At 37.8% G+C, this 11,981-nt stretch overlaps 1 protein-coding gene across 11 annotated transcripts in view; it reads right to left on the bottom strand.

Moving 5' to 3' along the window:
• ERBIN (erbb2 interacting protein) overlaps nucleotides 1-11,566 on the bottom strand; it is a 128,196-nt gene extending 116,630 nt beyond the window's left edge. For 3 of the 11 annotated variants that reach the window (XM_058730911.1, XM_058730936.1, XM_058730905.1), the window contains exon 1: nucleotides 11,129-11,566. The gene's annotated coding sequence lies outside the window, so the exon portion shown is untranslated. The remainder of the gene's footprint in view (nucleotides 1-11,128) is intronic. The other 8 variants (XM_058730980.1, XM_058730972.1, XM_058730947.1 and 5 more) reach the window with 5 other exon arrangements.
• Nucleotides 11,567-11,981: the final 415 nt, after the last annotated feature.

An 11,981-nucleotide genomic window follows, 5' to 3' on the forward strand; every position in this document is an offset into this window, starting at 1 on the left:
CTTAATGTAAAAAAAATAGAAAGGTACTCTTACATACTATTGGTGGAAATATAAATTGATACAAAATCTTCAGAAGGAATTTGCTTCTATCAATCAATTTTAAGTACACACATAGCAAATGCAATTTGGGTATTTATCCAACAGAAAAAAAAAAATCATATAAAAGCACAAACATTTAGGGGCGCTTGGGTGGCTCAGTCGGTTAAGCGTCCGACTTCGGCTCCGGTCATGATCTCACAGTCCGTGAGTTCGAGCCCCGCGTCGGGCTCTTGGCTGACAGCTCAGAGCCTGGAGCCTGCTTCTGATTCTGTGTCTCCCTCTCTCTCTGACCCTCCTCCATTCTTGCTCTATCTCTCTCTGTCTCAAAAATAAATAAACATTACCAAAAAATTTTTAAAAAAAAGTACAAACATTTATGCGCAGAGAACACATACTCTGTACAGTACTGTCATGTATAACAACACAGAAATAATCCTAATGCTAATTAACACATATATATGCGTACTATATCTCCACATAAATGAAATACATTCTCCCATTTATATTTAAAAATACATATATATATATACATATATATATGTATATATATGTATATATATATATATATATATACTCACTGCCTCAGTAGAATACATACAGAAGTGTTCAGAAGAACATATAACACACTGATATGAGTATCTCTAGAAGATGGGATTATGGTTTGCTATATGGTTCTGTATTTGAATTTTTATTATCAGAAAAAAATTTACCATAATTTTTAGCCCTTTGCCTACCAAAAGCCTCTCACTGCTTTGTACCTTACCAGCCTTCCTAGCCTACCTTAAAATATCTCACTCTATAGATACTTAAAGGAAAGAACTGATAGAAGTAGTACTGATTTCAGTAACTAACGTCAAGAAGAAAATTCCCAGGGTTTCTGGCTTGGGGATGGTTTTCAAAAGAGCAGACAAGACACTATGTTGATATCAAGTATCTCTGACAAATCAAAGTGCGTCTACTATACACAGCTTCTGTTATTCTGCAGTTACTCCCAGGATAATTAACAAAATCTTTGAAATTCCCAGAGATTAACAGGACATCCAAAGAATTTATGTGCTGCTGCCAGGATCCTTATCTTTTCCTAGAAGACTAAGAGTAAATCTTAATTGCAGTCACAAAAAGATATCCTAGTATACTTCTTAAATCACTTCAAAATCTCCAGGGATGGGGAAGTCAAACCAACTTACTCTAGGCTAAGTGATAGCCTTGGCAAGGAAATTACAGGTTTCTTGCATTGGTCCTAATACAAACAAAACAATCTGATCCCTACCTATCCCTCCAGACTCTAGATTTAGTCTAAGGTTCGAAATTCCAAGGACATCATTAACAAGAAGATAGATCCATGCATCAAACTTTGGAATCATGCAAACAATATAACCTCAACGTGGAACACAGTTACATCAAAATCACTGCACTCTACTAAAAGTGAGCTCCAACATTACCTCCACAAGGACATACCAGGGTAAACACTAAAAGGACTGACTCTTTCCAGCCACTTTTCACATAGTAACCTGGGATTACTAAGGAATGAAATATTTCATCTAAATGTATTGTAACAAATATTACACTTTAGAATTTTATCCCTTTAGAAATACTTTGAAAATTAATTTGACCACAGAGCTTCTATCTGAAATGTCTGTGTGAATAAATGTTTACTTCATCTCCCTCATCAAAAAAAGTATAGAAACAAAACTAGTTCTCGGTGTCAAAGATAAATTCAACTATGGAAAGGGAAAACACAAGAAATGAACCCTGTTGCATTGCATCAGAATTGGATGTATTGTTAAGAAATCATTTTACATTTATTGAAATATACTCGCAGGGTACCTGGGTGGCTCAGTCAGTTAAGCAGGCAAATCTTGATTTCACCTCAGGTCATGATCTCACCGTTTATGAATTTGAGTCCCATATCAGGCTCAGTACTGAGTGCGGAGCCTGCTTGGGATGCTCTCCCTCTCCCTCTCTCTGCTCCTTCCTCGCTCACACCCTCTCTATCAAAATGAATAAATAAAACTTAAAAAAAAAAAAAGAAATATATGCTAAATGTGAATGTATATGTGTGTACATATAAAAATATCCCTTAGCTGGAGCACCTGCATGGCTCAGTTGGCTGGGCATCCGACTCTTGGTTTCAACTCAGGTCATGATATCACGGTTCATGGGTTCGAGGCCTGCATCAGGCTCCACGTTGACAGTGCAGAGCCCGCTTGGAATTCTTTCTCTCTCTCTCTCTCTCTCTCTCTCTCTCTCTCTCTCAAAATAAATAAATAAGCTTTAAAAAAGAAAAAAATATCCCCTAGCTTTATATACAAAGAAGGCCTGAGGGCAGCAACACCACAAGAGCAATGAAGACAAGAACTGCTAAGATCTTGGCTTCTAAGTACCATTTTCCCCTAAAAATAACTGACACTAAGTAACTCTGGAACACCATATTATGCTAAATACAAAGAAGTACTCAAGAAGGCAAGTTTAACAACAAGGAAAAAAGTAAAATAAACCAGCTGGAAGGGGTTCTCACTAGACAAATCAAGAACAATTTGAGTATCAAAATAAATGATAATGGATTATAACCCAGAGAATGGAATAGCTAACCATGATCCATGTAGATATAAATAAGTTAAAAATAAGAAACAAAATGTTTACATAGTTCCAAAGTATCTACCCCCCCAAATATTTATTAATTACAAATGAGGAAAGGATACCTTGACATAGGAGGTATCTGGTAATTACAACTATAATCACATAATCAATGACTATCATCAATAACAGGAAAACTGAAATTGCCTACCACCTGATAAAAGGCAAGGAGAAGAATACAGCATCACTTCCATGGTAACCCTGCCAAAGTTCTGATCATAAAAATATAAATTTAATCAAGGATCTAATGAAAATCTGATCAAAGATCTAATCATAAAGACATCACAGACTCTACAAAATAACTAGATCTATAATCTTCAAAAGTGCCAAATCCTTGAAAGTAAACACAGAAACTGGATTAAAAGAAATTAAAAGATGTGACAACTAAATGTAATCCAAGATTCTAAAGTGGATCTGTTTGCTTTAAAAGACAGAGGGACAACTGGTGAGATTTAGCTGTTAGTAATGCATTCTTTGTTAACTTCCTAATTTTGATAGTTATAATGTTGTTACATAGCATAATGTCCCTATTTGTAAAAAAAAATAAACATTAAAGTATTTGGGGGTAATAGACTATCTACTGGGTAGGCAACTTACTGTCATACAGTTCAGGAACACAAAAGTTCTTTGTATTATGTTTCCAACTTTTCTGTATATTTGTCATTATTCCAAACTTTTAAATATGAAAAAAAAATTACAAAAAATCTATAGCAGTATCAGGGAGGGGTATATCTACAGATAATAACATAGAATGGAATTTGTAAAGAATCCAAAATGAATGGGGGTGGGGAGATTACAACAGAACACAACACATATGAGGAACCACATACACAAAAGAAGCATAAAGAGGGATCTCCAAAAAGAGTAAGTTTCCTTACCAAGAAGGATCAGGAGAAGTGTGTCCTGGGCAGTGAGCCAGGTAATAAAACCATAGAAGAACAGCTGCATGGTTAAGGCCTCCAGCAAGCTCTCTGTACTGTGGGAGATCTGACACTTGGGCAGGATAATTGTGAAAACAGTGGAATATTATCCCCCTGAGGGACAGGAAACACGTGTAAGAGGACAAGCTACCCACATAGCCTAAAGGAGAAAGCCATTACCTAAATAAATATACCAAAGCCAGAATAACAGGGATTTACATGGGCTGGGAGAATACCATGAAATGACCAATACCATGCAATCTGGACCATAATAGAAACCTTTAACCACAATGAAAACTCTGACACTTTAGGAAAAACCAGAAGCAGGATGGATATACCAAGCACAAAAAGATCAAATCTCCTATACTGTTAATAGAGGGGGAAAAAAAGAGACCACGTACAAAGTTTTATCTCAGAGATTCAACAGGTTACAAGTAAACCAAAAACAAAACTACAAAGAAAAAATCAACTCCTATGAAAAAGCAAGAGTTCCCAGAATCTCTATTCTTCCCACTACATAAAGTAATTGAAAAGAACTGAAGACCAAATTGATGAGCTAAAATATCAAGGCTCAGGATTCTTTCAGAATGTAATACCAGCACACAGACACACACACACACACACACACACACACACACTCTCTCTCTCTCTCTCTCTCTCTCTCTCTCTCTCTCTCTCTCTCTCTCAAAAGAAGTTATGAAAGCTCCATAAATCCCAACGTTCACCTAAAGTTTTCAAAGTGCAAAGTGTGCTCCACGGACCTTGGAAGTCCTAAGACACTTTCAAAGCGTCTTCAAGATCAAAACGACTTTCATAATAATACTGAAACATCATTTGCCCTTTCCCATTATATCAACAGCAATGGTGCAAAAATATGGTGGGTAAAATTGCTAGCACCTTAGTGAAAAGGCACTGGCATCAAGCTATACAAGCAATACTTCATACTCCCAGAGTTCTTTTTTTTCCCAAGTTTTTATTTAAAGTCCAGCTAGTTAACATACAGCAAAATATTAGTTTTAAGGGGGCACCTGGGTGGCTCAGTTGGTTGAGCGTCTGGCTTCGGCTCAGGTCATGATCTCACAGTTTGTGCGTTCAAGCCCCACGTCAGGCTCTGTGCTGACAGCTCAGAGCCTGGAGCCTGTTTCGGATTCTGTCTCCCTCTCCCCTGCTCATGCTCTGTCTCTTTCTCTCTCTCTCTCTCTCAAAAATAAATAAACATTAAAAAAAATTTTTTTTAAATATTAGTTTTAGGTGTGGAATTTAGTGATTCATTACTTATAACACCCAGTGCTCATCCCAAGTGCCGTCTTTAATACCCACCATCTGTTTAACCCACACCTCCCCTCCAGTATTATCAGTTTGTTCTCTATAGTCAATTTCCAGATTCTTTTTAAGTGCCACTTTCAATTAATATCTTTAATAAAGCAGTAAAAAATAATTTTACAGAGCGCCTGGGTGGCTCAGTCAGTTAAGCGACAGACTCTTTATATCCACTCAGGTCATGATCTTACTGTACATGAGTTGCAGCCTCACCTTGAGCTCTGTACTGACAGTGTGGAGCCAGCTTAGGATTCTCTCTCTCTCCCTCTCTCTCTGGCCCTCTCCTCTCTCTCTCTCAAAATAAGTAAATAAACTTTAAGAAAAATAATTTTGGGGAGCCTGGGTGACTCAACAGGTTAAGTGCCCGACTTCAGCTCAGATCATGACCTCACAGTTCAAGAGTTGGAGCCCAGCATTGGGCTCTGTGCTTACAGTTCAGAGCCTGAAGCCTACTTCAGATTCTTTGTCTCCTTTTCTCTCTCTGCCTCTTCCCCACTCACACTCTGTCTCCCTCTCTCTCAAAAAATAGACATTGAAAATAATGATTTCATTGGGGCACCTTGGTGGCTCAGTCAGTCGAGCGTCTGACTTTGGCTCAGGTCATGGACTCGCAGTTTGTGGGTTTGAGACCCGTGTCAGGTTCTGTGCTGACAGCTCGGAGCCTGGAGCCTGCTTCGGATTCTGTGTCTCCCTCTCTCTCTGCCCCTCGCCTGCTCATGCTCTGTCTCTCTCTGTCTCTCAAAAATAAATAAATGTTAAAAAAATTTTTTTAAATAATAATTTTATTAAATCTCAACTATTTAATAGATGTCTTTGTCACATTTTATGTGAAGGAATGGCAATGTTGAGGAAAAGCACTTATATAACTTATATAATTACTTCAAATTATGAGCTAAATTAGCCTTTTTCTCATGAAACACCATTTTGACCTAAAAGAACAAATGACAAAACTATGCTTGTAGACTTAGGAATCTGAAAGACATTTTCTCAAAAATAAACCAACTAAGCCTGCAACTTCAAGGGAAACACACTAACAGTATCTGTTACCAATGATTAATATTCAAACTTCCAAGTGAAAATTTAGAAATGTGGAAAATGTTTACCTGTCACCCTGAACTTGACAGCTTCACAATACTAGACTTTTTTGATGGAATTAGTGGGGATATTAACAATTTTTTTCTTTTGTTTGTTACTACCTAGTAAAATGCATCAACATTTGGAACACATATAACTCAATGAACCAGTATTTCTCAAACAACGTCACAAAATCATAAGCAGGTAAAAGATTCACTCAAAGTGCAAGATAAACCAAAGGATTTTCAGATAACAAGATATGGAAAATTCAGTGATATACTGTTAGAATGGGCACTGCAGCTATCCTTTAAGAAATTTTGGTGTGGTATCAAGGAATATCCACCATATCTAAAAAGGCTATGAAAATACTCCTTCCTTTTCCAACCACATAACTGTATAATGCTGGATTTTCTTCATATACCTCAACCAAAACAACATATTATAAGATTGAATATACAAGTAGATACGAGAATCAAGCTGTTTTCTACTTAACCAGACATTAAGAGACTTACAAAAATATTTAACAGTGTCACTCTTTTTGCTTAAGATTTGTTTTGGAAAATAGTTTTGTTTTATTTTATTAAATTGATGTCATCATAACAAGTAATGGTTTATGGTTTTTAAACAAACTAATATTTAAAATTTTCTAATATGGAAAATAAAATAAATATAACCCACAAAAACCAAAGCTCAGTGAAGTTCTCAGTAATTGGTAAGAGTATAAATGGATCCTAAGAACAAAAAGTTTGGAACAGTTGCCTTAGGTCTACTACTATTATTTGTAATTATACTATGCTATAATAGAGTGAATTTGCCAAAGGACAAATGCAATGTATAAGGCACACTGTCCCAAAGCAAGTTGTCTGAGACTACCCTATTTCCTAAGTTATTCAGTCTTCTCTCCGTTTTCATATTCCTCTGGATAACACCAAAGGTCATATTTCACAGGCTGCCTTTCTCACTCCTTCTAGTACAGCAAAAAGCCAGCAAACCATTCACTACGTACCAAAAATGGGCTCTGAATAAAGATGTCCCTAGAATTGATGTCCCCAAATATTACCACACCTACTTTGATTACTTGTCTTTTTATTTTCTACTTTTTCATACTACATTCTATATATGTAAAATCATGAATAATCTCTAGATAGTGTTGTTTACTAACTTAATTTTTAGATAATCTATCGTCTTACATACTATAATTTATAAAGCCTGCAAGCTTTATAAAGCTTCAACCAATGGTACCTGGAACAAAATTTAAAGTGACAAGAATTAAATGATGATAGATTTCCACTGTGCTTACTTCATAAAAACAAAGGAAGGCAATTTCAAAATTTTAGGACAGAAAAGACATCTAACTTGAGAGGTAAGACAGAAAGGAAAGGAACAAAACAGAGAAGAAAAACACAGAGATATAAGCTTGTATGTTTTAAGAGGTCAAAAGCATAATCAAACAAGAAGGTATAGGGGTTTGTACAGAGTCTTAATACAGTCATTAACCTGATGTTATCTGAACAGGTAACTCCAGGGGTATTCAAAAAACAAACAAAAAAAGAGTTCAGTAAACATAAATAAAAACAAAATATATTAATGAGCATCAGGTTAAAACACTGGCATGTAAACTGAATAGGAATGCAAAAGAGATACCTATAATTAAATGGGGCATATAAATTTTTTCTCTCTTTTTTTTTTTTTTAAGTTTTTAAATTTATTTTGAGAGAAAGAAAGAGCACACAAGCAGGGGAGGGGCAGAGAGAAGGAGAGAGGATCCCAAGCAGGCTCTGCACAGTCAGCACAGAGCCCGAGGCGGAAACTGAACTCACTAAACCTGAGATCATTACCTGAGCAGAAACCAAGAGGATGCTTAAGCAACTAGATCTACCCAGGTGCCCCCGAATAAATTTTTTTCTACTATATTGTGAACAGTTTTCTTAGGTGATGAGTATGGACTCCAAGTTTAGAAAACAGGAGAAGGACAACATATCAAAAAACAACAGCTGAACATGGAAAAAATAGGGGAAGTCAAAGAACTGAACCAGAAAAATAGGAAGCTAAAGAAATTAGAAAAGAAAGCCTAATAACAGCTTTTTTACAATTAGGAAACATAAGACTGAGCAGAAAGCTAAAGGTAAATCTGAAAAATGAGTGTAGCATGGGGTCAAGAGTTAGTGATGAAAGGCACCAAGAAAGAAACAAAAAATGTGGAGTCAGGGGATCAGAAGTGCTGAGCTTATTTCCTTACAAAATTCCAAAGTATGTATTATAGAGCATAATTCATGTACACATTTCTATGGCAAGAGCAAACTGTACATGCAAAAACTGAATCATCTATTTTGAACAGCAAAGCACAAGTACAATTAATGTTGTCAGGAAAGGAAAAGAGAAAGACCTCTTTAGAAGAAAAGCACCTAACAGGGAAATAGATGGGCAATGGAAAGAGTCAAAATGAAAAATGCAAGCAACAAAGCATGTTTAAAAAGAATCTGGCTACACAGCACTCACAAAAAAGAAAATTACTTTGCTATCCAACATCACTAAAATTCTGCATAAAGCCAAATACTTTGTAAACACTGCCATAATCTATTCTAAACCCAAACAGCTTAGACTCTAAATTATGTTACCTATAAACATTTAAAATAAATACTGAAATATGCACCTAATTTTCTGAAATTATTGCTTCTTTAAGTTATCATTTACTACAAAGAGTTCAATATCACTATTGAATTAAAAGAAGTAAATTTAGACATTTATTAATGATATATGTATAATTTCTCTAACTACAGTTATCACTTCATTAAGAAATAGCATGCAATAAAAATTTGGTTTCCATATTTGAACCACTGTAAGCTTTTCATACAAGCGTGCAATAGTTTCACCTCAAATAGCAGATGGACTTCATACTATTTGAATTAATTAGTTGAAGGATTAAGTTTATCACTATTGAAAACTCCTAAGTACCTTCCATAAAGAGTGACATGAAATATGTATCTTGGGCAATGTAAACAAAACCTTTGGAAGTACTCTAGATTTGCCAATTTAATCTAAGAAAACCCATAGAATGCTAAGAAGAATACTCAAAATGAAAGGTCACTTGAAAATATTTTAACTGATTATCATCTTTCTTTAACCTCTTTTCACACCATGATCACATTTTAAACAAGGATTTGAAAATATGTACACTTTGACAATAGCATAAAGCTTAAAATTCATTAAGTTAATTCGGGACTAAACTAACAAAATTCTCAGTAAACCACAAAGTAAATTTTGCCTTTATGGGACAAAAGGAATCAAAGGTTCTATAAAGGTGAACATTTCACATTTTTAAAGTGTGCTGTCTGTATCTAAACTTACTTCTGATCCCTCAAAAAAAAAAAAAATCAAGAACTTGATCTAAAAACAGGGTTTTAAGCAGTCATTTCCAAGTGCTACTATACTTTTCACTTGGAAAATTTACTAATGCAGAGAAACATCTTCACAAAGTGATAATTCTCTATAAAAGACTTGCTCTATTAAGGCTCTGTTGCTCTGAGGCCAAGTATAAGCCATATAAGGAAAATGAAGTTCAATGCCATCTATTTTCTTCTGCTCTTTCAGATGCCCAAGAATAACCTCTCTCCTTGCCTAACATTACGTTCCAAAATTATAAAGCAGATCAGTTCTACACTTTAAATTCCTTGATAAAGCTACTTGGACCTAACAGGAATGACCTGATGGTTCACAATCTTACCAATACAAATAAATAAAACAAACAAACAATTTTTATAAAGGATCTCCAGAGACTACACTCTGGGGGAACAAAATCACAATATATATTAACAGATAGTCAAAAGACTCCCATTTTGAAATGTACTTAACATAATAACAAGTTGTGAAATTATTTGATCCTGCTCTCCAAAGCTAGCTTTTCTCTGAACTAAAGAATGCCAACTATTTTTCATGGGGTAGCATGAGCAAACTAGATATTAATTTATAGCTGAAATATAATTACCAACAGGATGCCAGACGTATTCAATATTTATTCAAAAGCACAGTATTACACCTCCTTTACCACAAAAGTACTGAGAAAAAAAAAATTTAAGCCTAACAAAACACCAATAAAGAAGCCAATTGTGTTTGTTGCGAAGAAACTCCGTTTTATCTATAAAGACTACCGATTGGTTTAGAAGTGTTTGTAACTGACTGGCGGAATGTCTCCCATGCTTCACTAATTCCTGCCCCCAGAGTAGGTACCTATCACTTATTAGGCAGAACCGGCCAAAACATTTGGGTCAATACCAAAATGTAAACACTGTACTATTCAAAAAGGACAGATGTTTATTACAATCAATATGACTCCCATGAAAATCGTTTTAAGCATTTTACTTCCCTTTCTATACATTCTGGTCTTAACTGCAGAGAAACCCTAACAGATCAAACTACTTTGTTCTTTAATTACAACTCTATCCGTAATACTTAACTACTCTCCCCTACTCCTACTTAGGTCAGTTATAAGAAAAATTAAGCAGACGCTTGCTTTCGATTAATTAACCAAACAAGTATTATATGACTGGAAGTGTCTGAAAAGAACCAGTTACTGAAGAAATACATTATCCAGCTAAAAAAACACAAAGAATAGCAAAGTTCATTTGTTTACAAAATCCAACCAAATACATCTCTAAGGGCTGAAACTAAAACAACAACTATATATATAATTAACGCAAAAGTCAAATAATCGGTAGCAGGATAAACAAATGTGGCAGCCATCTCATCAACAGTAAATCCGTCGCTGCAGAGACCTAACTTTTTTCCAAAACACAAGTTGCCAGGTTCAGCAACTTAATAAAAACTATACATTGCGTATGTTCTAGGAAACTAATACTTCTGGACCTAGTGCTGAACAAAGGCACTCTTTCTTCCGATTGCTCAAAACTTTTCGTCTCACCACATTCTTACAATCTCTTCTAAAGTAACCAGAGTCTTTCTACCAGATGGTAGAAAGGAGGAAAAATCAGTTCTACTCTTTAGCACCTGAAAGACTATCCAGTCCGACACTACAAAAGATTAATCTAGGGCAACTTGGGAAGAAGTGAGAAACACTAAAGTATCCTCTCTTTCCCGGCCCAAGAGCTTTTTAACTCTTAGACGCTTTTCGTGAAAATTACCTTTCGGTCGGGCAGTGTCTCAGGGCAGCTTTTTCAAGGCTTCGCCTGACATGATTTCCTTCCCTTCATTAGTCACTTTGGATCCAGCCGAATTTCTCTCTCCGGTGAGAGCGGATGTGGAGTGGCCTCCCGCAGTAGGACGAGTAGGTGGCTTTGGAGGGGGTTGGGAAACGCGCCGGTTTCCTGGTCTCGAGTTATGCAGGAGTTTCCCAGCCCCAACTAGGATCTCCGCCGAAAAAAAACTTTTCACTCGTGACACCGCCCGGAATTACCGTGCGAAACTCACTTCCTGCCTTGGCGCAGAAGCAGAATCCAGCTCGGTCCAGGGGAACCCGGAAAACCAGCTCCGCGCGCGCCGGGGAGGGGGAGGGCACGGGGCCTCAGCCGAGAGCCTCGGGCTCCGGGCGCCCGGCGCGCCCCGCACACCCGACGGCGGCGGAACCCGGCCGGCAGGGGCCAAGATGCCGCCGGGGCGCTGGGCGAGCCTCGGCCGCGCTAGGCCGCCAGCTCCTCCTCGCCGCCGCCCCCAGAGCCGGGCGGCGGGGTTATTGTCTCGATAGAGCCTGCCGCGCCCTTCGCCCGCGCCGCCGCCGTCGCCGCCGCGGCCGCCCGGGGCCGGAGCCGAGGGGCCGGGCAAGCTCGAAGGCGGCCCCCTCCCCGGGCAGTCTGTCGGGCCGTCCGTTCTTCCGTCCGTCCCTCCCCGCCTTTTCTACTTGCCCTCGAACCCTCTTCTCCTCCCTCTCCCGTTTTCCCGCCGCCGTCCCTTCGCTCCCCTCCTCGTTCTTCTTCCCCGGCGACGGTGACTCCCCGGGGAAGCGCAGGAGGTGGGGGCAGGCGGCGGCTGGGTCTCCTC

Source organism: Neofelis nebulosa, chromosome 1 (assembly GCF_028018385.1).
Source record: "Neofelis nebulosa isolate mNeoNeb1 chromosome 1, mNeoNeb1.pri, whole genome shotgun sequence".
In the NCBI taxonomy this organism is placed as follows: domain Eukaryota; kingdom Metazoa; phylum Chordata; class Mammalia; order Carnivora; family Felidae; genus Neofelis; species Neofelis nebulosa.